Source organism: Neoarius graeffei, chromosome 11, assembly GCF_027579695.1.
Source record: "Neoarius graeffei isolate fNeoGra1 chromosome 11, fNeoGra1.pri, whole genome shotgun sequence".
NCBI lineage: Eukaryota > Metazoa > Chordata > Actinopteri > Siluriformes > Ariidae > Neoarius > Neoarius graeffei.
In genome coordinates this window covers 68,571,630-68,595,287 of record NC_083579.1, presented here as the reverse complement: position 1 = coordinate 68,595,287, position 23,658 = coordinate 68,571,630, and the positions used below count along the sequence as shown (strand labels likewise).

The 23,658-nt window shown below is 44.3% G+C and overlaps 1 protein-coding gene across 4 annotated transcripts in view; it reads left to right on the top strand.

Moving 5' to 3' along the window:
- The first annotated feature begins 564 nt into the window (after nt 1-564).
- rps6kl1 (ribosomal protein S6 kinase-like 1) overlaps nt 565-23,658 on the top strand; it is an 83,590-nt gene continuing 60,496 nt past the window's right edge. For 2 of the 4 annotated variants that reach the window (XM_060934653.1, XM_060934647.1), the window contains exon 1: nt 585-651. The gene's annotated coding sequence lies outside the window, so the exon portion shown is untranslated. Of the gene's footprint in view, nt 652-679; nt 756-6,391; nt 6,449-23,658 lie in introns of those variants that run through there. The other 2 variants (XM_060934649.1, XM_060934651.1) reach the window with 2 other exon arrangements.

The following is a 23,658-nucleotide window of genomic DNA, read 5'->3' as shown; positions in this document are numbered from 1 at the left end:
CAGCCCACCCACACGTCAAGTTTGTGCCAAAACTGCGAGCAAAAAGTCAGGGAGCGCAAACGAGAAAGCTGGAATCGCAACCCAAATAAATTACGTCAAACAAAACTGAGAAAGACGCGGAACAAAAATAAAAGGTTTCTGAAGAGTAATAGACTGATATTTTGCACGATTACAACGAATAATTTGTTTGCCGGTCTAAAAAAAATTGACTTTTTGTTCGTATTTTGATTTGTCGTTTTCGTTTGATATTTCAAAAGTATTGTATGAACATTTTGGCACAAAATTGCTTTCATATTTCCATGCCATTTAGAGCTTCGATTTCAGTCGAGCAACGGCAGAAATTCGATTTTCTCTATGTGCATGTAAACGCACTGACTGACTGGCAGGAGTTACAGGAGAGGTGTTCCTAATAAAGTGGCCGGTGAGTGCTTTGTACAGAATGTGAACTGTAGTCAGGGTGGGGGCGCTGTAACAAATGAATGACAGAGGTTTTCGTGACATCATTAACAGCCAATAGGAAGCTTTGCGCGCGCGCTTCCTTCCTCCCCTCCCCTCCTCCGGTGCTGTCGGTGCTGTGCGCGAGCCTCGGCTACACACGGGCCTGAGCGACACTGCGGAGGCGCGCGCACGGCAGGAACCCCTTCCCGTTAGGTAAAAGCGCAATGCAGTGCATTCTCACTTCTCTTCATCTGCGGTGTTCTCCATCAGGGCTTCACTGGGGCTGGCAATCAACGTGCTTTGGGTTCAAAAAAAAAGTAAACACTCGGTTTTCTTCTGTTCAATAATTCTGTGAGTGCGAGGTGTTTTTGCAGAATGTGATTGCTGACGTGTGTGTGTGTGTGGACAGTGTTATTGGGCTTTGAAGCTGCATTGCGGTCCCTCCCTTTCCCAGTTCCCATCCTCTCTGTGCTCTGACACACTCATAACCTTCCACAACGCCGTTTCTTCTCCCCTTTGTGCTTTTTATACTACACTGTTCCTTATTATAGGCACTGGTTAGCACGGTCACCTCACAGCAAGAAGGTTCTGGGTTCGAGGCCCTCCCCCCATATGTGTGGAGTTTGCATGTTCTCGCCATATCTGTGTGGGTTTCCTTCAGGCTTGTTTTACAATCAGGGTACAAAGTTTGTGTCGCAGGGGTCCAAAATTCAAATTGATTCAAACTGGTTCTTGTACCAGTTTTTAAGTGAAGGACAAGTTAAAGAACAGATTTGACATATGTGTATGGTAGTTTTGTGTAATCTGCTATAAGATAAAGAAAAATAGCAAAAATGTTATCAAAGACTCATCTCATCTCCAGCCGCTTTATCCTGTTCTACAGGGTCGCAGGCAAGCTGGAGCCTATCCCAGCTGACTATGGGTGAAAGGCGGGGTACACCCTGGACAAGTCGCCAGGTCATCACAGGGCTGACAGACACAGACAACCATTCACATTCACGGTCAATTTAGAGTCACCAGTTAACCTAACCTGCATGTCTTTGGACTGTGGGGGAAACCGGAGCACCCGGAGGAAACCCACGAGGAGAACATGCAAACTCCGCACAGAAAGGCCCTCGCTGGCCACGGGGCTCGAACCCGGATCTTCTTGCTGTGAGGCAACAGCGCTAACCACTACACCACCGTGCTGCCCTATCAAAGACTCCTTGTCAAAAAATAGCTGATAGAAATAAAATTCCAACAGTTAAGAAATTGTTAGTAGTCCATAACATTCACCTAATGTTATAGCATGTTCATGAACTATTTAGGTTTTTTTTTTTTTTTATAAGTAAATTAAGTGTAGCTTTAAGCAGGGCTGGGAGAAACAAATGAAGTGATTCTTGGAGAGGACGTTTTTTTTTTACAATTCCGAATCCACTACTTCCATAGTGCTTTTAAATATAAGGCTGTAAGCTTTGTGTTAGTTGTCTCTAATATTTATGTCCCAATATCTTGACCACATTTTAGGATGAAAATAATAATTTTGGATATGTTATTTTATATTGAAAAATTAGCTGTCTCGGAGAGGACATTTTTTTGGACACAATTACATAGTAATTTGATCAAAATAGTCTGAAAACTTACTGGCATTCAACATTAAAACTTTAACTAGGCTATGTGTTTCCAATGATATGGAACCAAATATTTGTTTTATGGTATAAAGAATGATTTAAGTGCATCCCTTTTGGAGCTACCTGTGGTCAAAAAAGCACTTTTTCTAAATGACACGAGTAATTTTGCTAAATATGACATATATTGCCATACATTCACCAAAAATAACGTTATCACCAAATTTTTTTTGCATGGTAAATAGAGCGATTGCAGGGCTACAATAAACAACCAAGTTTATTTAGTCAAGCCTTTTGATATTGAAGATAATAAGTGTTAAATGTGATTTTTAGCTTGCGTACCCTGATTGTAAAACAACCCTTCACAGTCCAAAGACATGCACTCACTCACTGCTGTCCTGGTCACCGGTGACAATTGGTAACCTTGTTGGTTGTAGCGTCTGGCCTCAACTCTTTCCACAAGCTTCGTCTTAGTTAGTTTCGCCATGCATCACCGTTTGATGTTTTCGCCAAAACCACAGATGTTCAGATCCTCTTTGGCACAGTCTTTCCAGCTTTTTCTTGGGCGCCCTCTGGATCTGGTTCCACTGGCTAATTTAAAGAAAGCACAAGTTCCTCTCTGCATTGAACCCATCTGAAGCAGTGAACACACATATACCCAGAGCAGTGGGCAGTAGGGTGCATCAGTTGCCCTCACTTTCATAAAATCTGATGCATTTTTGTTTGGGTGTTCCTTTTCACCAATAAAGACATCCTGTAAAATTTTTTGACCATATTCAAAAGTCTAATGGTGGCACCATGAGGTTCATTTTTTTGCCAAAAACCGCTTATTTTATGTTTTCGCGTAAGGTTTGAATCACAATGTTGGACTCCATTTCTTGTGAGCCAGAGATCATGTTAAGAACCTTTGCAAGGGATTGAGAAGCATTAATGTGATTCATAATACATTTGTATTGTTTAAAAGTAGTTGAACAATGATTCAATGAACAGCTAAAACTCAAACTGTGCTTGATAATATATTTAGAATATGTACTAAAAATGTGTATCTAAGATATTTGGTCTACTCTATAAGGTGCCATAATGTTTCATGAAAAGTGATCAAAATTGTTAGCCTGGCAAGCCAGACTAAATGTGAATATTTAGTCTGGCCTCGCTCGTAGACATTTCCGACGGGTGGGGGTGGAACAACCCGCTGTCTTTCAAACTGTCTCTGTGCGTATAGGCCAACGCTCTGACCAATCAGCGCAACAGTGACTGTGACGTAGTCAGAGCGACAGAAAGCAGTGGGGGAGGCCTTGAAATAAATAATTTTTCAAAATGCGTATTAATTAATAAACAGGTTCTAGGTATTAAGAAGTTTGGAGATAATGACCACAAGTTTGGAGTCTGTACCACATACTTAACATACACTTATTTTTTTCAAGTGTTTTTCAAGGGTTTGCTTAAACTGTTTTTGAGAGTTTTTATTTAGTGGTGTTTGGTGAAATAATTTCCCTTAAATTTAAAATAACGGGAAAATAAGAAACAATCAAAAAGTAATGTTTCAAAGCTGTTTATTAATTCTTCGTACTGCACAAACTAGCCCCATCCTTTTGGCTACGAGCGGAGCCAGCTGGTAGATCAGACTTTTGCCATAGCCGGTCGGCAAAACAGCGAAAACGTCCTTCTTGAAAAGGAATGAGCGGAGAGCCTCTTCCTGCTCATGTTTCAACGAAAACTCCAAGTCTAATTCTTCTAAAACTGATTCCAAAGCGGAGTCAAACGCGCGCTGTTCACTAGCCGTAGCCATCTTTCCTGTTGTGCTTTCTCCAGTGTCGCGCAGCTTTGTCGCCACTCCTGCAAAAGCCCGCCCAAAGAATCCAAACAAAAACCTTGTGTTGTGATTGGCGGGCACGATTTGATGCCCGGGGTGTTTTGTTGATATGGTGCGTGGCTAGACCCACTCGCAGGCAAAAAATATTTTTGGCCGCTAGGCGGGTGGGTCTAGTTTACTAGGCTACGAAATTGTCATAAAAGTCATAAAATAGCAGCTTTTTCCATAACTTTGAGCTCCTGGTGCCCCCATTACATTAAACTTTTGAATTTTGTCAAAATATTTCACCCAGTGTGTTTTCTTACCAAAAGGAACATATAAACAAAAATGCATCATGATCGGAGGAACTTTTCATTTTTAGGGGGCAACTGATGCACCCTAGTGGGCAGCCATGCTAACAGTGCCCGGGGAGCAGTTGGGTGCCTCACTCAAGGTCATCCCATATTAACCTAACTGCATGTCTTTGGACTGTGGAGGAAACCCATGCAGACATGGGGAGAACATGCAAACTCCACACAGAAAGGCCCTTGCCAGCCGCTGGGTTCGAATCCGGAACCTTCTTGCTGTGAGGCGACCGTGCTAACTACTTATACCACTGTGCCGCCCAATTCACCGCTGTTTGGGAATTCGGTTGTCATCCATGGGACAGACATGGCCAAGCTAACGTAGGCTGTTGGTTCTGATGGTGGTCTCTATGGTGGTGCAACTAGCTCTTCTTAGAACCTCCCCATGTTTGTGATATGTTGCCACTAACTGATTTTGAGTATGCACTGTAGTGATCTTTGGTGGTACATTTCCAGCATATGTAAGTGGCAGGCTAGGGTGGGCCATGTTTCGCTGCCGTAGAGGAGTGTTGGCAATATGATGGCTTTGTAGACTGCCAGCTTGGTGTTGATTGATGGTCCTTTTCTGTCAAAACATCTGGTAGCAAGAGAGCGAAAGGTACTGGCTTCTCTGCTTATCCTTTACTTTATCTCAGGCTCTAGGTCACTGTTGTCAGTCAGGTCTCCTCCCAGGTAGGTGAACTTGTGGGATTTCTTCAGAGTGAAGTTATCTATGGTGGTGTCAGCAGGGTCCTGGCACTGAACATGCATAACTTCAGTCTTGGGTTGGTTAACGGTGAGACCCCGGTCTCTGCATGTGTCATTTAGTACAGTTGCACCATTTTGGAGTGACTCCTGAGTCTTAGTTGTCAATGCAGCGTCATCAGCATAGAGAAAGTCACTTAGCTGGGTTGTTGTGGCTGACTTGGTCTTCAGACGGCGTAGATTGAACAGCTTGCCATCTTGCTTGTGACGTATATCAACTCCAAAGACATGCAGGTTAGGCTAACTGGCTCCTCGGACCTGCCTGATCTATTCTGATGCCCTACATCTGGCTGGAGTCTCATCACATCGCTCCTGTGGAGGATGGCCCTATATGGACAGTTGAAAGTCACACTTGGAAGACGCTCTGGACACTTACAGTAATGCTTTTATGGCTGAAGACTACAGTTGACTTGCTAACTTTAGGACTGCAATCGTCATGAACAGTTTTGCACTCAAGTTTCCATCAGTTGAAGAGTTTATAACATCAACGAAACAGACTTCGTGTTAAAACTGTTAATGTTATAGTCATGTTGTCTGTTGTTGCCCAAATGAGGATGGGTTCCCTTTTGAGTCTGGTTCCTCTCGAGGTTTCTTCCTCATGTCGTCTGAGGGAGTTTTTCCTTGCCATCGTCGCCACAGGCGTGCTCATTGGGGATAGATTAGGGATAAAATTAGCTCATGTTTAAAGTCATTCAAATTCTGTAAAGCTGCATCGTGACAATGTCTGTTGTTAAAAGCGCTATACAAATAAACTTCACTTGACAATGTGGAGGAAAATGATGGCTTCTATACCTTAACTAATGTTTCATATCCAGTATCCTACAGAGAAACACTTGAGATTCTACAGAGTCCCCAAAGCCCTAAAAGGTTGGTTGGTTGGTTGGTTGGTTGGTTACCTATCTATCTACCTACTTATGCGTACAAGATAACAAAAATCATTACCTTTTGATACTTTTAGGGCTCCGTAAGATTCATCCAGGCAGCACGGTGGTGTAGTGGTTCGCATGGTCACCTCACAGCAAGAAGGTTCTGGGTTCGAGGCCCTTCTTTGTGGAGTTTGCATGTTCTCCCTGTGTCTGCATGGGTTTCCTCGGGGTGCTCAGGTTTCCTCCACAGTCCAAAGACATGCAGGTTAGGTTAACTGGCTACTCTAAATTGTTCATAAGTGTGAGTGTGAATGACTGAAAGGAGAAAACCTCTATAATAATCCAGTAGAAGGCAACGGGAAACCACTACTGTAATCCTTCTCTAGAAACTTTGATGGCTGGAGCTGTCAGAGCAGCCACATCACTGCGGTGATATGCCAGATAGAGAGACAGAGAGAGAAGATTTGTCCTGTGCTGTCACTCAAAATCTGTTGACGCCCACAGTTTTCTGATCCACAGTAACTTTTCTGTGTCCTTATCAAATTTACCGAGCGGTAAAGTTTCCTCCTTTCTTTCTAGAAAACTTCCAGCTCAGAGCTCGCATCTTCAGTCACCACTTGGAAAGTATGAAAGAAGGTAAATATGTTGTTTAAAGAGTTATAATAATAATTAAAGCCGCAAGCGGCCTCGACGGGCCCTCGCGCCAGCGGCCAAGGGGGGCGGGGGCATGCGTCCCCGCGAAATACCTTCCACAGCTTCTTTGGCAAGAGACATTACTCCCACAATGGTGACAAAGCACAGAATTGGACACAGAGTACACGGTGCGCTGAGATGTTGTCATGGACAGAACATTTTATGCCATGGCCTCCCAACCAAATTAATGTATTTACCTCATCAGTCACCAAGCTAAAGCTACATAGGATTGTCTTCTGTTAGACATCTATTAGTCTGTATGTAACGCTACAACACTTGCTCCCGACTGCCTACCCATTCCCCACAAGTCATGTGTTTTTAAGGCAACCAAAACAACATACTCCTGGTGCCTCATGATTGTAAACACCTCTCCTGCAACTGCTACAGCGCAATGAGCGCCCCCAGTGGAGAAAGTTCACCAAATTTGGTATACATGTCAAGGGACCTATGAAGAGTTGTTTTGTAAAGTTTGATCAAGTTTGACCAATCAGAAGCCGAGATATAAATTGTTGCCTGAAAACAGCGCCCCCAGTGGCAAAAGTTCACAAAATTTGGCACATATGTCAGGTGACCTGTTAAGAGTGTGCCTATCAAGTTTGATCAAGATTGAGAAAATAGAAGATGAGATATTGATTTTTGAAGAATAAATGTTTTGGTTTTTCCCATGTCAGAAGGTGGCGCAATGCTGCACATGAGCGATTATGAGTTGGAAAAATAAGTGTCTACAACAGCAAAGTACTATCAGAAGGTAGTGGTGTGAAGGAGAAGCATTATGGAATTATTTACCAAAAACCTGTTTCGGAGCAATTGCGTTGGCCAAAAACAGCGCCCCCCATGGACGAAAATTCCCAAAATGTGGTGAACATGACATGGGAGGTAGTAAGAGGGTGGCCGTGAAGTTTGACCAAACTTGAGGAAAGATTGGATTTTTTGCCCAAAAATAGCGCCCCCAGTGGCGAAATATCACAGAAATTGGGTAACATGTCAGAAGCCCAATGAGTGATTTGCGTGTGAAGTATGAGCAGTTTTGAGCAATTTGAAGATATGTTATGAATTTTTAAGCATGTAAAATTTTGCATTGAAAATTGATTGACGTATAACTTCTGAACGGTTTATTCTACGTGAAACGTATTTAGGAACTTTTGTCAGCCGTGTCTGTAGATGATGTGTATCAATTTTGGTGACATTCCTATGAACGGTCTAGGAGGAGTTGCGCCGTCTTCGTCGCCATGCATTTCGCACAAAAGTGAAATTACCTCACTTCCTGTTGGGCGTGGCTAATGCATTGGCATTACATTTTTGTCCGGCTTAGTGAGATACATATGCGTACCAAATGGCATGCCACTACTACAAACTACATGGCAACCAGGCACCTTAATGCGGGAGGCCAAAATCACAATGAGTTAGGGGGCGCTATAGAGGCCCTGAGGCCCGCCTGGATCTGGGCTTCTGGTTCTCAATAGCGGTGGGAGTCTAAGAAAAAGGAGCCAAATTTAGTGCGATGTCGACCATGGCAAGCGCCCCAAAAAGGGTCTTGTAAAGAGTTTGCTTGCCAAGATTGACAAATCAGAAGCTGCAATATCATTTCTGCCATAACCAGCACCCCCAGGGGCGAAAGTGCACAAAATTTGGCGTACATGTCAGGTGAGCTATGAAGAGTTCGCGTATGAAGTTTGATGACAATTGAGTAAACAGAAGATGAGATATAGATTTTTGAAGAATAATTTTTTTGGTTTTTCCCATGTCAGTAGGTGGCGCTATGCTGTACATGAGTGATTATGAGATGGAAAAATAAGTGTCCACAACAGCAACGCACTATCACAAGGTAGTGGTGTGAACGAAAAGCATTATGGAATTATTTACCAAAAACCCGTTTTGGAGAAATTGCGTCGGCCAAAAACAGCGCCCCCCATGGACGAAAATTCCCAAAATGTGGTATACATGACATGGGAGGTAGAAAGAGGGTGGCCATGAAGTTTGACCAAATTTGAGGAAAGATTGGAATTTTTGCCCAAAAATAGCGCCCCCAGTGGCGAAATATCACAGAAATTGGGTAACATGTCAGAAGCCCAATGAGTGATTAGCGTGTGAAGTATGAGCAGTGTTGAGCAATTAGAAGATTTATGAATTTTTAAGCATGTAAAATTTTGAAGTGAAAATTGATTGACGTATAACTTCTGAACGGTTTATCCTACGTGAAACGTATTTAGTAACTTTTGTCAGCCATGTCTGTAGATGATGTGTATCAATTTTGGTGACATTCCTATGAACGGTCTAGGAGGAGTTGCGCCGTCTTCGTGGCCATGCATTTCGCACAAAAGTGAAATTACCTCACTTCCTGTTGGGCGTGGCTAATGCATTGGCATTGCATTTTTGTCCGGCTTAGTGAGATACATATGCATACCAAATGGCATGCCACTACTACAAACTATATGGCAACCAGGCACCTTAATGCGGGATGCCAAAATCACAACGACTTAGGGGGCGCTATAGAGGCCCTGAGCCCCGGCCAAGTGTGGGCTTTTGGTTCTGAGTAGCGGTGGCAATTCTCGGAAGTGGCGCCAAATTTCGCGCGTTTTCGCCCATGGCAAGTGCCCCGAAAATGGCCCAACAGCGGAGAAAAATAAAGAAGAAGAAGAAGACGGAAGAAGAAGAAGAAGAAGAAGAAGGAAGAAGAATAATTAAAGCCGCAAGCGGCCTCGACGGGCCCTCGCGCCAGCGGCCAAGGGGGGCGGGGGCATGCGTCCCTGCGAAATACCTTCCACAGCTTCTTCGGCAAGAGACATTACCACAAGGTAGTGGTGTGAAGGAAAAGCATTATGGAATTATTTACCAAAAACCCGTTTTGGAGCAATTGCGTCGGCCAAAAACAGCGCCCCCCATGGACGAAAATTCCCAAAATGTGGTATACATGACATGGGAGGTAGTAAGAGGGTGGCCGTGAAGTTTGACCAAATTTGAGGAAAGATTGGAATTTTTGCCCAAAAATAGCGCCCCCAGTGGCGAAATATCACAGAAATTGGGTAACATGTCAGAAGCCCAATGCGTGATTTGCGTGTGAAGTATGAGCAGTTTTGACCAATCATAAGATTTGTTATGAATTTTTAAGCATGTAAAATTTTGCATCGAAAATTTATTGACGTATAACTTCTGAACGGTTTATCCTACGTGAAACGTATTTAGTAACTTTTGTCAGCCATGTCTTGTAGATGATGTGTATCAATTTTGGTGACATTCCTATGAACGGTCTAGGAGGAGTTGCGCCGTCTTCGTGGCCATGCATTTCGCACAAAAGTGAAAGTACCTCACTTCCTGTTGGGCGTGGCTAATGCATTGGCATTACATTTCTGTCCGGCTTAGTGAGATACATATGTCTACCAAATGGCATGCCACTACTACAAACTACATGGCACCCAGGCACCTTAATGCGGGAGGCCAAAATCACAACGACTTAGGGGGCGCTATAGAGGCCCGGAGCCCCGGCCAAGTTTGGGCTTCTGGTTCTGAGTAGCGGTGGCAATTCTCGGAACTGGCGCCAAATTTCGTGCGTTTTCGCTCATGGCAAGCGCCCCGAAAATGGCCCAACAGCGGAGAAAAATAAAGAAGAAGAAGACGGAAGAAGAAGAAGAAGAAGAAGACGGAAGAAGAATAATAATAGTGAACTCTTACAAGAACAATAGGGCCTTCGCCCATAGGGCTCGGGCCCTAATTAAAGCCGCAAGCGGCCTCGACGGGCCCTCGCGCCAGCGGCCAAGGGGGGCGGGGGCATGCGTCCCCGCGAAATACCTTCCACAGCTTCTTCGGCAAGAGACATTACTCCCACAATGGCGACAAAGCACAGAATCGGACACAGAGTACACGGTGCGCTGAGATGTTGTCATGGACAGAAAATTTTATGCCATGGCTTCCCAACCAAATTAATGTATTTACCTCATCAGTCACCAAGCTATAGCTACATAGGATTGTCTTCTGTTAGACATCTATTAGTCTGTATGTAACGCTACAACACTTGCTCCCGACTGCCTACCCATTCCCCACAAGTCATGTGTGTTTAAGGCAACCAAAACAACATACTACTGGTGCCTCATGATTGTAAACACCTCTCCTGCAACTGATACAGTGCAATGAGCGCCCCCAGTGGTGAAAGTTCACCAAATTTGGTATACATGTCAAGGGACCTATGAAGAGTTGTTGTGTCAAGTTTGATCAAGTTTGACCAATCACAAGCCGAGATATAAAATGTTGCCTGAAAACAGCGCCCCCAGTGGCAAAAGTTTACAAAATTTGGGAGATATGTCAGGTGACCTGTTAAGAGTGAGCGTATCAAGTTTGATCAAGATTGAGTAAATAGAAGATGAGATATTGATTTTTGAAGAAAAAATGTTTTGGTTTTTCCCATGTCAGTAGGTGGCGCTATGCTGTACATGAGCGATTATGAGTTGGAACAATAAGTGTCTACAACAGCAACGTACTATCACAAGGTAGTGGTGTGAAGGAAAAGCATTATGGAGTTATTTACCAAAAACCCATTTTGGAGCAATTGCGTCGGCCAAAAACAGCGCCCCCCATGGACGAAAATTCCCAAAATGGGGTATACATGACATGGGAGGTAGTAAGAGGGTGGCCGTGAAGTTTGACCAAATTTGAGGAAAGATTGGATTTTTTGCCCAAAAATAGCGCCCCCAGTGGCGAAATATCACAGAATTTGGGTAGCATGTCAGAATCCCAATGAGTGATTTGCGTGTGAAGTATGAGCAGTTTTGAGCAATTAGAAGATTTGTTATGAATTTTTAAGCATGTAAAATTTTGCATTGAAAATTGATTGACGTATAACTTCTGAACGGCTTATCCTACGTGAAACGTATTTAGGAACTTTTGTCAGCCATCTCTGTAGATGATGTCTATCAATTTTGGTGACATTCCTATGAACGGCCTAGGAGGAGTTGCGCCGTCTTCGTGGCCATGCATTTCGCACAAAAGTGAAATTACCTCACTTCCTGTTGGGCGTGGCTAATGCATTGGCATTACATTTTTGTCCGGCTCAGTGAGATACATATGCGTACCAAATGGCATGCCACTACTACAAACGACATGGCAACCAGGCACCTTTATGCGGGAGGCCAAAATCACAACGACTTAGGGGGCTCTATAGAGGCCCTGAGGCCCGCCTGGATCTGGGCTTCTGGTTCTCAGTAGCGGTGGCAGTCTAAGAAAAAGGAGCCAAATTTCGTGCGTTGTCGACCATGGCAAGCGCCCCAAAAAGGGTCTTGTAAAGAGTTTGTTTGCCAAGTTTGACAAATCAGAAGCTGCAATATCATTTTTGCCATAACCAGCACCCCCAGGGGCGAAAGTGCACAAAATTTGGCGTATATGTCAGGTGAGCTATGAAGAGTTTGCGTATGAAGTTTGATGACAATTGAGTAAATAGAAGATGAGATATAGATTTTTGAAGAATAAATTTTTTGGTTTTTCCCATGTCAGTAGGTGGCGCTATGCTGTACATGAGCGATTATGAGTTGGTAAAATAAGTGTCTACAACAGCAACGTACTATCACAAGGTAGTGGTGTGAAGGGAAAGCATTATGGAATAATTTACCAAAAACCCGGTTTGGAGCAATTGCGTCGGCCAAGAACAGCGCCCCCATGGACGAAAATACCCCAAATGTGGTAGACATGACATGGGAGGTAGTAAGAGGGTGGCCGTGAAGTTTGACCAAATTTGAGGAAAGATTGGATTTTTTGCCCAAAAATAGCGCCCCCAGTGGCGAAATATCACAGAAATTGGGTAACATGTCAGAAGCCCAATGAGTGATGTGCGTGTGAAGTATGAGCAGTTTTGAGCAACTAGAAGATTTGTTATGAATTTTTAAGCATGTAAAATTTTGCATCGAAAATTGATTGACGCATAACTTCTGAACGGTTTATGCCACGTGAAACGTATTTAGTAACTTTTGTCAGCCATGTCTGTAGATGATGTCTATCAATTTTGGTGACATTCCTATGAACGGTCTAGGAGGAGTTGCGCCGTCTTCGTGGCCATGCATTTCGCACAAAAGTGAAATTACCTCACTTCCTGTTGGGCGTGGCTAATGCATTGGCATTACATTTTTGTCCGGCTTAGTGAGATACATATGCGTACCAAATGGCATGCCACTACTACAAACTACATGGCAACCAGGCACCTTAATGCGGGAGACCAAAATCACAACGACTTAGGGGGCGCTATAGTGGCCCTGAGCCCCGGCCAAGTTTGGGCTTTTGGTTCTGAGTAGCGGTGGCAATTCTCGGAACTGGTGCCAAATTTCGTGCGTTTTCGCCCATGGCAAGCGCCCCGAAAATGGCCCAACAGCGGAGAAAAATAAAGAAGAAGAAGAAGAAGACGGAAGAATAATAATAGTGAACTCTTACAAGAACAATAGGGCCTTCGCCCTATAGGGCTCGGGCCCTAATTAAAGCCGCAAGCGGCCTCGACGGGCCCTCGCGCCAGCGGCCAAGGGGGGCGGGGGCATGCGTCCCCGCGAAAGACCTTCCACAGCTTCTTCGGCAAGAGACATTACTCCCACAATGGCGACAAAGCACAGAATTGGACACAGAGTACACGGTGCGCTGAGATGTTGTCATGGACAGAACATTTTATGCCATGGCTTCCCAACCAAATTAAAGTATTTACCTCATCAGTCACCAAGCTATAGCTACATAGGATTGTCTTCTGTTAGACATCTATTAGTCTGTATGTAACGCTACAACACTTGCTCCCGAATGCCTACCCATTCCCCACAAGTCATGTGTGTTTAAGGCAACCAAAACAACATACTCCAGGTGCCTCATGACTGTAAACACCTCTCCTGCAACTGCTACAGCGCAATGAGCGCCCCCAGTGGTGAAAGTCCACCAAATTTGGTATACATGTCAAGGGACCTAAGAAGAGTTGTTTTGTCAAGTTTGACCAATCAGAAGCCGAGATATAAATTGTTGCCTGAAAACAGCGCCCCCAGTGGCAAAAGTTCACAAAATTTGGCACATATGTCAGGTGACCTGTGAAGAGTGAGCGGATCAAGTTTGATCAAGATTGAGTAAATAGAAGATGAGATATTGATTTTTGAAGAATAACTGTTTTGGTTTTTCCCATGTCAGTAGGTGGCGCTATGCTGTACATGAGCGATTATGAGTTGGAAAAATAAGAGTCTACAACAGCAACGTACTATCACAAGGTAGTGGTGTGAAGGAAAAGCATTATGGAATTATTTACCAGAAACCCGTTTTGGAGCAATTGCGTCGGCCAAAAACAGCGCCCCCCATGGACGAAAATTCCCAAAATGTGGTATACATGACATGGGAGGTAGTAAGAGGGTGGCCGTGAAGTTTGACCAAATTTGAGGAAAGATTGGATTTTTTGCCCAAAAATAGCGCCCCCAGTGGCGAAATATCACAGAAATTGGGTAACATGTCAGAAGCCCAATGAGTGATTTGCGTGTGAAGTATGAGCAGTTTTCAGCAAGTAGAAGATTTATGAATTTTTAAGCATGTCAAATTTTGCATTGAAAATTGATTGACGTACAACTTCTGAACGGCTTATCCTACGTGAAACGTATTTAGTAACTTCTGTCAGCCATGTCTGTAGATGATGTCTATAAATTTTGGTGACATTCCTATGAACGGCCTAGGAGGAGTTGCGCCGTCTTCGTGGCCATGCATTTCGCACAAAAGTGAAATTACCTCACGTCCTGTTGGGCGTGGCTAATGCATTGGCATTACATTTTTGTGCGGCTTAGTGAGATACATATGCTTACCAAATGGCATGCCACTACTACAAACTACATGGCAACCAGGCACCTTTATGCGGGAGGCCAAAATCACAACGACTTAGGGGGCGCTATAGAGGCCCTGAGGCCCGCCTGGATCTGGGGCTCTGGTTCTCAGTAGCGGTGGCAGTCTAAGAAAAAGGAGCCAAATTTCGTGCGTCGTCGACCATGGCAAGCGCCCCAATCAGGGTCTTGTAAAGAGTTTGCTTGCCAAGTTTGACAAATCAGAAGCTGCAATATCATTTTTGCCATAACCAGCACCCCCAGGGGCGAAAGTGCACAAAATTTGGCGTATATGTCAGGTGAGCTATGAAGAGTTTGCGTATGAAGTTTGATGACAATTGAGTAAATAGAAGATGAGATATGGATTTTTGAAGAATAAATTTTTTGGTTTTTCCCATGTCAGTAGGTGGCGCTATGCTGTACATGAGCGATTATGAGTTGGAAAAATAAGTGTCTACAACAGCAACGTACTATCACAAGTTAGTGGTGTGAAGGGAAAGCATTATGGAATTATTTACCAAAAACCCGTTTTGGAGCAATTGCGTCGGCCAAAAACAGCGCCCCCCATGGACGAAAATTCCCAAAATGTGGTATATATGACATGGGAGGTAGTAAGAGGGTGGCCGTGAAGTTTGACCAAATTTGAGGAAAGATTGGATTTTTTGCCCAAAAATAGCGCCCCCAGTGGCGAAATATCACAGAAATGGGGTAACATGTCAGAAGCCCAATGAGTGATTAGCGTGTGAAGTATGAGCAGTGTTGAGCAATTAGAAGATTTGTTATGAATTTTTTAGCATGTAAAATTTTGAAGTGAAAATTGATTGACGTATAACTTCTGAACGGTTTATCCTACGTGAAAGGTATTTAGTAACTTTTGTCAGCCATGTCTGTAGATGATGTGTATCAATTTTGGTGACATTCCTATGAACGGTCTAGGAGGAGTTGCGCCGTCTTCGTGGCCATGCATTTCGCACAAAAGTGAAATTACCTCACTTCCTGTTGGGCGTGGCTAATGCAATGGCATTACATTTTTGTCCGGCTTAGTGAAATACATATGCATACCAAATGGCATGCCACTACTACAAACTATATGGCAACCAGGCACCTTTATGCGGGAGGCCAAAATCACAACGACTTAGGGGGCGCTATAGAGGCCCTGAGCCCCGGCCAAGTTTGGGCTTTTGGTTCTGAGTAGCGGTGGCAATTCTCGGAACTGGTACCAAATTTCGTGCGTTTTCGCCCATGGCAAGCGCCCCGAAAATGGCCCAACAGCGGAGAAAAATAAAGAAGAAGAAGAAGAAGACGGAAGAATAATAATAGTGAACTCTTACAAGAACAATAGGGCCTTCGCCCTATAGGGCTCGGGCCCTAATTAAAGCCGCAAGCGGCCTCGACGGGCCCTCGCGCCAGCGGCCAAGGGGGGCGGGGGCATGCGTCCCCGCGAAAGACCTTCCACAGCTTCTTCGGCAAGAGACATTACTCCCACAATGGCGACAAAGCACAGAATTGGACACAGAGTACACGGTGCGCTGAGATGTTGTCATGGACAGAACATTTTATGCCATGGCTTCCCAACCAAATTAATGTATTTACCTCATCAGTCACCAAGCTAAAGCTACATCGGATTGTCTTCTGTTAGACATCTATTAGTCTGTATGTAACGCTACAACACTTGCTCCCGACTGCCTACCCATTCCCCACAAGTCATGTGTGTTTAAGGCAACCAAAACAACATACTCCTGGTGCCTCATGATTGTAAACACCTCTCCTGCAACTGCTACAGCGCAATGAGCGCCCCCAGTGGTGAAAGTTCACCAAATTTGGTAGACATGTCAAGGGACCTATGAAGAGTTGTTTTGTCAAGTTTGATCAAGTTTGACCAATCAGAAGCCGAGATATAAATTGTTGCCTGAAAACAGCGCCCCCAGTGGCAAAAGTTCACAAAATTTGGCACATATGTCAGGTGACCTGTTAAGAGTGTGCGTATCAAGTTTGAGCAAGAATGAGAAAATAGAAGATGAGATATTGATTTTTGAAGAATAAATTTTTCGGTTTTTCCCATGTCAGTAGGTGGCGCTATGCTGTACATGAGCGATTATGAGTTGGAAAAATAAGTGTCTACAACAGCAACGTACAATCACAAGGTAGTTGTGTGAAGGAAAAGCATTATGGAATTATTTACCAAAAACCCGTTTTGGAGCAATAGCGTCGGCCAAAAACAGCGCCCCCCATGGACGAAAATTCCCAAAATGTGGTATACATGACATGGGAGGTAGAAAGAGGGTGGCCGTGAAGTTTGACCAAATGTGAGGAAAGATTGGATTTTTTGCCCAAAAATAGCGCCCCCAGTGGCGAAACATCACAGAAATTGGGTAACATGTCAGAAGCCCAATGAGTGATTTGCGTGTCAAGAATGAGCAGTGTTGAGCAATTAGAAGATTTGTTATGAATTTTTAAGCATGTAAAATTCTGCATTGAAAAATGATTGACGTATAACTTCTGAACAGTTAAGGCTACGTGAAACGTATTTAGCAACTTTTGTCAGCCATGTCTGTAGATGATGTGTATCAATTTTGGTGACGTTGCTATGAACGGTCTAGGAGGAGTTGCGCCGTCTTCGTGGCCATGCATTTCGCACAAAAGTGAAATTACCTCACTTCCTGTAGGGCGTGGCTAATGCATTGGCATTACATTTTTGTCCGGCTAGGTGAGATACATATGCGTACCAAATGGCATGCCACTACTACAAACTACATGGCAACCAGGCACCTTAATGCGGGTGGCCAAAATCACAACGAGTTAGGGGGCGCTATAGAGGCCCTGAGGCCCGCCTGGATCTGGGCTTCTGGTTCTCAGTAGCGGTGGCAGTCTAAGAAAAAGGAGCCAAATTTCGTGCGTTGTCGACCATGGCAAGTGCCCCAATAAGGGTCTTGGAAAGAGTTTGCTTGCCAAGTTTGACAAATCAGAAGCTGCAATATCATTTCTGCCATAACCAGCACCCCCAGGGGCGAAAGTGCACAAAATTTGGCGTACATGTCAGGTGAGCTATGAAGAGTTTGCGTATGAAGTTTGATGACAATTGAGTAAATAGAAGATGAGATATAGATTTTTGAAGAATAAATTTTTTGGTTTTTCCCATGTCAGTAGGTGGCGCTATGCTGTACATGAGCGATTATGAGTTGGAAAAATAAGTGTCTACAACAGCAACGTACTATCACAAGGTAGTGGTGTGAAGGAAAAGCATTATGGAATAATTTACCAAAAACCCGTTTTGGAGCAATTGCGTCGGCCAAAAACAGCGCCCCCCATGGACGAAAATTCCCAAAATGTGGTATACATGACATGGGAGGTAGGAAGAGGGTGGCCGTGAAGTTTGACCAAATTTGAGGAAAGATTGGATTTTTTGCCCAAAAATAGCGCCCCCAGTGGCGAAATGTGACAGAAATTGGGTATCATGTCACAAGCCCCATGAGTGATCTGCCTGTGAAGTATGAGCAGTTTTGAGCAATCAGAAGATTTGTTATGAATTTTTAAGCATGTAAAATTTTGAAGTGAAAATTGATTGACGTATAACTTCTGAACGGTTGATCCAACGTGAAACGTATTTAGTAACTTTTGTCAGCCATGTCTGTAGATGATGTGTATCAATTTTGGTGACATTCCTATGAACGGTCTAGGAGGAGTTGCGCCGTCTTCGTGGCCATGCATTTCGCACAAAAGTGAAATTACCTCACTTCCTGTTGGGCGTGGCTAATGCATTGGCATTACATTTTTGTCCGGCTTAGTGAGATACATATGTATACCAAATGGCATGCCAGTACTACAAACTATGTGGCAACCAGGCACCGTAATGCGGGAGGCCAAAATCACAACGACTTAGGGGGCGCTATAGAGGCCCTGAGGCCCGGCCAAGTTTGGGCTTTTGGTTCTGAGTAGCGGTGGCAATTCTCGGAACTGGTGCCAAATTTCGTGCGTTTTTGCCCATGGCAAGCGCCCCGAAAATGGCCCAACAGCGGAGAAAAATAAAGAAGAAGACGGAAGAAGAATAATTAAAGCCGCAAGCGGCCTCGACGGGCCCTCGCGCCAGCGGCCAAGGGGGGCGGGGGCATGCGTCCCCGCGAAATACCTTCCACAGCTTCTTTGGCAAGAGACATTACTCCCACAATGGTGACAAAGCACAGAATTGGACACAGAGTACACGGTGCGCTGAGATGTTGTCATGGACAGAACATTTTATGCCATGGGTTCCCAAACAAATTAATGTATTTACCTCATCAGTCACCAAGCTATAGCTACATAGGATTGTCTTCTGTTAGACATCTATTAGTCTGTATGTAACGCTACAACACTTGCTCCCGACTGCCTACCCATTCCCCACAAGTCATGTGTGTTTAAGGCAACCAAAACAACATACTCCTGGTGCCTCATGATTGTAAACACCTCTCCTGCAACTGCTACAGTGCAATGAGCGCCCCCAGTGGTCCACAAGTCATGTGTGTTTAAGGCAACCAAAACAACATACTCCTGGTGCCTCATGATTGTAAACACCTCTCCTGCAATTGCTACAGCGCAATGAGCGCCCCCAGTGGTGAAAGTTCACCAAATTTGGTATACATGTCAAGGGACCTATGAAGAGTTGTTTTGTAAAGTTTGATCAAGTTTGACCAATCAGAAGCCGAGATATAAATTGTTGCCTGAAAACAGCGCCCCCAGTGGCAAAAGTTCACAAAATTTGGCACATATGTCAGGTGACCTGTTAAGAGTGTGCGTATCAAGTTTGATCAAGATTGAGAAAATAGAAGATGAGATATTGATTTTTGAAGAATAAATTTTGTGGTTTCTCCCATGTCAGTAGGTGGTGCTATGCTACAACACTTGCTCCCGACTGCCTACCCATTCCCCACAAGTCATGTGTGTTTAAGGCAACCAAAACAACATACTCCTGGTGCCTCATGATTGTAAACACCTCTCCTGCAACTGCTACAGCGCAATGAGCGCCCCCAGTGGTGAAAGTTCACCAAATTTGGTAAACATGTCAAGGGACCTATGAAGAGTTGTTTTGTAAAGTTTGATCAAGTTTGACCAATCAGAAGCCGAGATATAAATTGTTGCCTGAAAACAGCGCCCCCAGTGGCAAAAGTTCACAAAATTTGGCACATATGTCAGGTCACCTGTTAAGAGTGTGTCTATCAAGTTTGATCAAGATTGAGAAAATAGAAGATGAGATATTGATTTTTGAAGAATAAATTTTTTGGTTTCTCCCTTGTCAGTAGGTGGCGCTATGCTGCACATGAGCGATTATGAGTTGGAAAAATAAGTGTCTACAACAGCAACGTACTATCACAAGGTAGTGGTGTGAAGGAAAAGCATTATGGAATTATTTACCAAAAACCTGTTTTGGAGCAATTGCGTTGGCCAAAAACAGCGCCCCCCATGGACGAAAATTCCCAAAATGAGGTGTACATGACAGGGGAGGTAGTAAGAGGGTGGCCGTGAAGTTTGACCAAATTTGAGGAAAGATTGGATTTTTTGCCCAAAAATAGCGCCCCCAGTGGCGAAATATCACAGAAATTGGGTAACATGTCAGATGCCCAATGAGTGATTTGCGTGTGAAGTATGAGCAGTTTTGAGCAATTTGAAGATATGTTATGAATTTTTAAGCATGTAAAATTTTGCATTGAAAATTGATTGACGTATAACTTCTGAACGGTTTATTCTACGTGAAACGTATTTAGGACCTTTTGTCAGCCATGTCTGTAGATGATGTGTATCAATTTTGGTGACATTCCTATGACCGGTCTAGGAGGAGTTGCGCCGTTTTCGTGGCCATGCATTTCGCACAAAAGTGAAATTACCTTACTTCCTGTTGGGCGTGGCTAATGCATTGGCATTACATTTTTGTCCGGCTTAGTGAGATACATATGCGTACCAAATGGCATGCCACTACTACAAACTACATGGCAACCAGGCACCTTAATGCGGGAGGCCAAAATCACAATGAGTTAGGGGGCGCTATAGAGGCCCTGAGGCCCGCCTGGATCTGGGCTTCTGGTTCTCAGTAGCGGTGGGAGTCTAAGAAAAAGGAGCCAAATTTCGTGCGATGTCGACCATGGCAAGCGCCCCAAAAAGGGTCTTGTAAAGAGTTTGCTTGCCAAGTTTGACAAATCAGAAGCTGCAATATCATTTCTGCCATAACCCGCACCCCCAGGGGCGAAAGTGCACAAAATTTGGCGTACATGTCAGGTGAGCTATGAAGAGTTTGTGTATGAAGTTTGATGACAATTGAGTAAACAGAAGATGAGATATAGATTTTTGAAGAATAAATTTTTTGGTTTTTCCCATGTCAGTAGGTGGCGCTATGCTGTACATGAGTGATTATGAAATGGAAAAATAAGTGTCCACAACAGCAACGCACTATCACAAGGTAGTGGTGTAAAGGAAAAGCATTATGGAATAATTTACCAAAAACCCGTTTTGGAGAAATTGCGTCGGCCAAAAACAGCGCCCCCCATGGACGAAAATTCCCAAAATGTGGTATACATGACATGGGAGGTAGTAAGAGGGTGGCCGTGAACCAAATTTGAGGAAAGATTGGATTTTTTGCCCAAAAATAGCGCCCCCAGTGGCGAAATATCACAGAAATTGGGTAACATGTCAGAAGCCCAATGAGTGATTAGGGTGTGAAGTATGAGCAGTGTTGAGCAATTAGAAGATTTGTTGTGAATTTTTTAGCATGTAAAATTTTGAAGTGAAAATTGATTGACGTATAACTTCTGAACAGTTTATCCTACGTGAAACGTATTTAGTAACTTTTGTCAGCCATGTCTCTAGATGATGTGTATCAATTTTGGTGACATTCCTATGAACGGTCTAGGAGGAGTTGCGCCGTCTTCGTGGCCATGCATTTCACACAAAAGTGAAATTACCTCACTTCCTGTTGGGCGTGGCTAATGCATTGGCATTACATTTTTGTCCGGCTTAGTGAGATACATATGCGTACCAAATGGCATGCCACTACTACAAACTATATGGCAACCAGGCACCTTAATGCGGGAGGCCAAAATCACAACGACTTAGGGGGTGCTATAGAGGCCCTGAGCCCCGGCCAAGTGTGGGCTTTTGGTTCTGAGTAGCGGTGGCAATTCTCGGAAGTGGCGCCAAATTTCGCGCGTTTTCGCCCATGGCAAGCGCCCCGAAAATGGCCCAACAGCGGAGAAAAATAAAGAAGAAGAATAATATTAAAGCCGCAAGCGGCCTCGACGGGCCCTCGCGCCAGCGGCCAAGGGGGGCGGGGGCATGCGTCCCCGCGAAATACCTTCCACAGCTTCTTCGGCAAGAGACATTACTCCCACAATGGCGACAAACCACAGAAATGGACACAAGGCAACAATAGGGTCTCGCACTGAACGGTGCGCGGGGGGCGCTATAGAGGCCCTGAGGCCCGCCAGGATCTGGGCTTCTGGTTCTCAGTAGCGGTGGCAGTCTAAGAAAAAGGAGCCAAAGTTCGTGCGTTGTCGACCATGGCAAGCGCCCCAATAAGGGTCTTGCAAAGAGTTTGCTTGCCAAGTTTGACAAATCAGAAGCTGCAATATCATTTTTGCCATAGCCAGCACCCCCAGGGGCGAAACTGCGCAAAATTTGGCATATATGTCAGGTGAGCTATGAAGAGTTTGTGTATGAAGTTTGATGACAATTGAGTAAATAGAAGATGAGATATAGATTTTTGAAGAATAAATTTTATGGTTTTTCCCATGTCAGTAGGTGGCGCTATGCTGTACATGAGCGATTATGAGTTGGAAAAATAAGTGTCTACAACAGCAACGTACTACCACAAGGTAGTGGTGTGAAGGAAAAGCATTATGGAATGATGTACCAAAAACCCGTTTTGGAGCAATAGCGTCGGCCAAAAACAGCGCCCCCCCATGGACGAAAATTCCCAAAATGTGGTATACATGACATGGGAGGTGGGAAGAGGGTGGCCGTGAAGTTTGACCAAATTTGAGGAAAGATTGGAATTTTTGCCCAAAAATAGCGCCCCCAGTGGCGAAATATCACAGAAATTGGGTAACATGTCAGAAGCCCAATGAGTGATTTGCGTGTGAAGTATGAGCAGTATTGAGCAATCAGAAGATTTGTTATGAATTTTTAAGCATGTAAAATTTTGCATCGAAAATTGATTGACGTATAACTTCTGAACGGTTTATCCTACGTGAAACGTATTTAGTAACTTTTGTCAGCCATGTCTGAAGATGATGTGTATCAATTTTGGTGACATTCCTATGAACGGTCTAGGAGGAGTTGCGCCGTCTTCGTGGCCATGCATTTCGCACAAAAGTGAAATTACCTCACTTCCTGTTGGGCGTGGCTAATGCATTGGCATTACATTTTTGTCCGGCTTAGTGAGCTACATATGCGTACCAAATGGCATGCCACTACTACAAACTACATGGCACCCAGGCACCGTAATGCGGGAGGCCAAAATCACAACGACTTAGGGGGCGCTATAGAGGCCCTGAGCCCCGGCCAAGTTTGGGCTTCTGGTTCTGAGTAGCGGTGGCAATTCTCGGAACTGGTGCCAAATTTCGTGCGTTTTCGCCCATGGCAAGCGCCCCGAAAATGGCCCAACAGCGGAGAAAAATAAAGAAGAAGAAGAAGACGGAAGAAGAAGAAGAAGAAGAAGACGGAAGAATAATAATAGTGAACTCTTACAAGAACAATAGGGCCTTCGCCCTATAGGGCTCGGGCCCTAATTAAAGCCGCAAGCGGCCTCGACGGGCCCTCGCGCCAGCGGCCAAGGGGGGCGGGGGCATGCGTCCCCGCGAAATACCTTCCACAGCTTCTTCGGCAAGAGACATTACTCCCACAATGGCGACAAAGCACAGAATCGGACACAGAGTACACGGTGCGCTGAGATGTTGTCATGGACAGAAAATTTTATGCCATGGCTCCCCAACCAAATTAATGTATTTACCTCCTCAGTCACCAAGCTATAGCTACATAGGATTGTCTTCTGTTAGACATCTATTAGTCTGTATGTAACGCTACAACACTTGCTCCTGACTGCCTACCCATTCCCCACAAGTCATGTGTGTTTAAGGCAACCAAAACAACATACTCCAGGTGCCTCATGATTGTAAACACCTGTCCTGCAACTGATACAGCGCAATGAGCGCCCCCAGTGGTGAAAGTTCACCAAATCTGGTATACATGTCAAGGGACCTATGAAGAGTTGTTGTCTCAAGTTTGATCAAGTTTGACCAATAAGAACCCGAGATATAAAATGTTGCCTGAAAACAGCGCCCCCAGTGGCAAAAGTTTACAAAATTTGGGAGATATGTCAGGTGACCT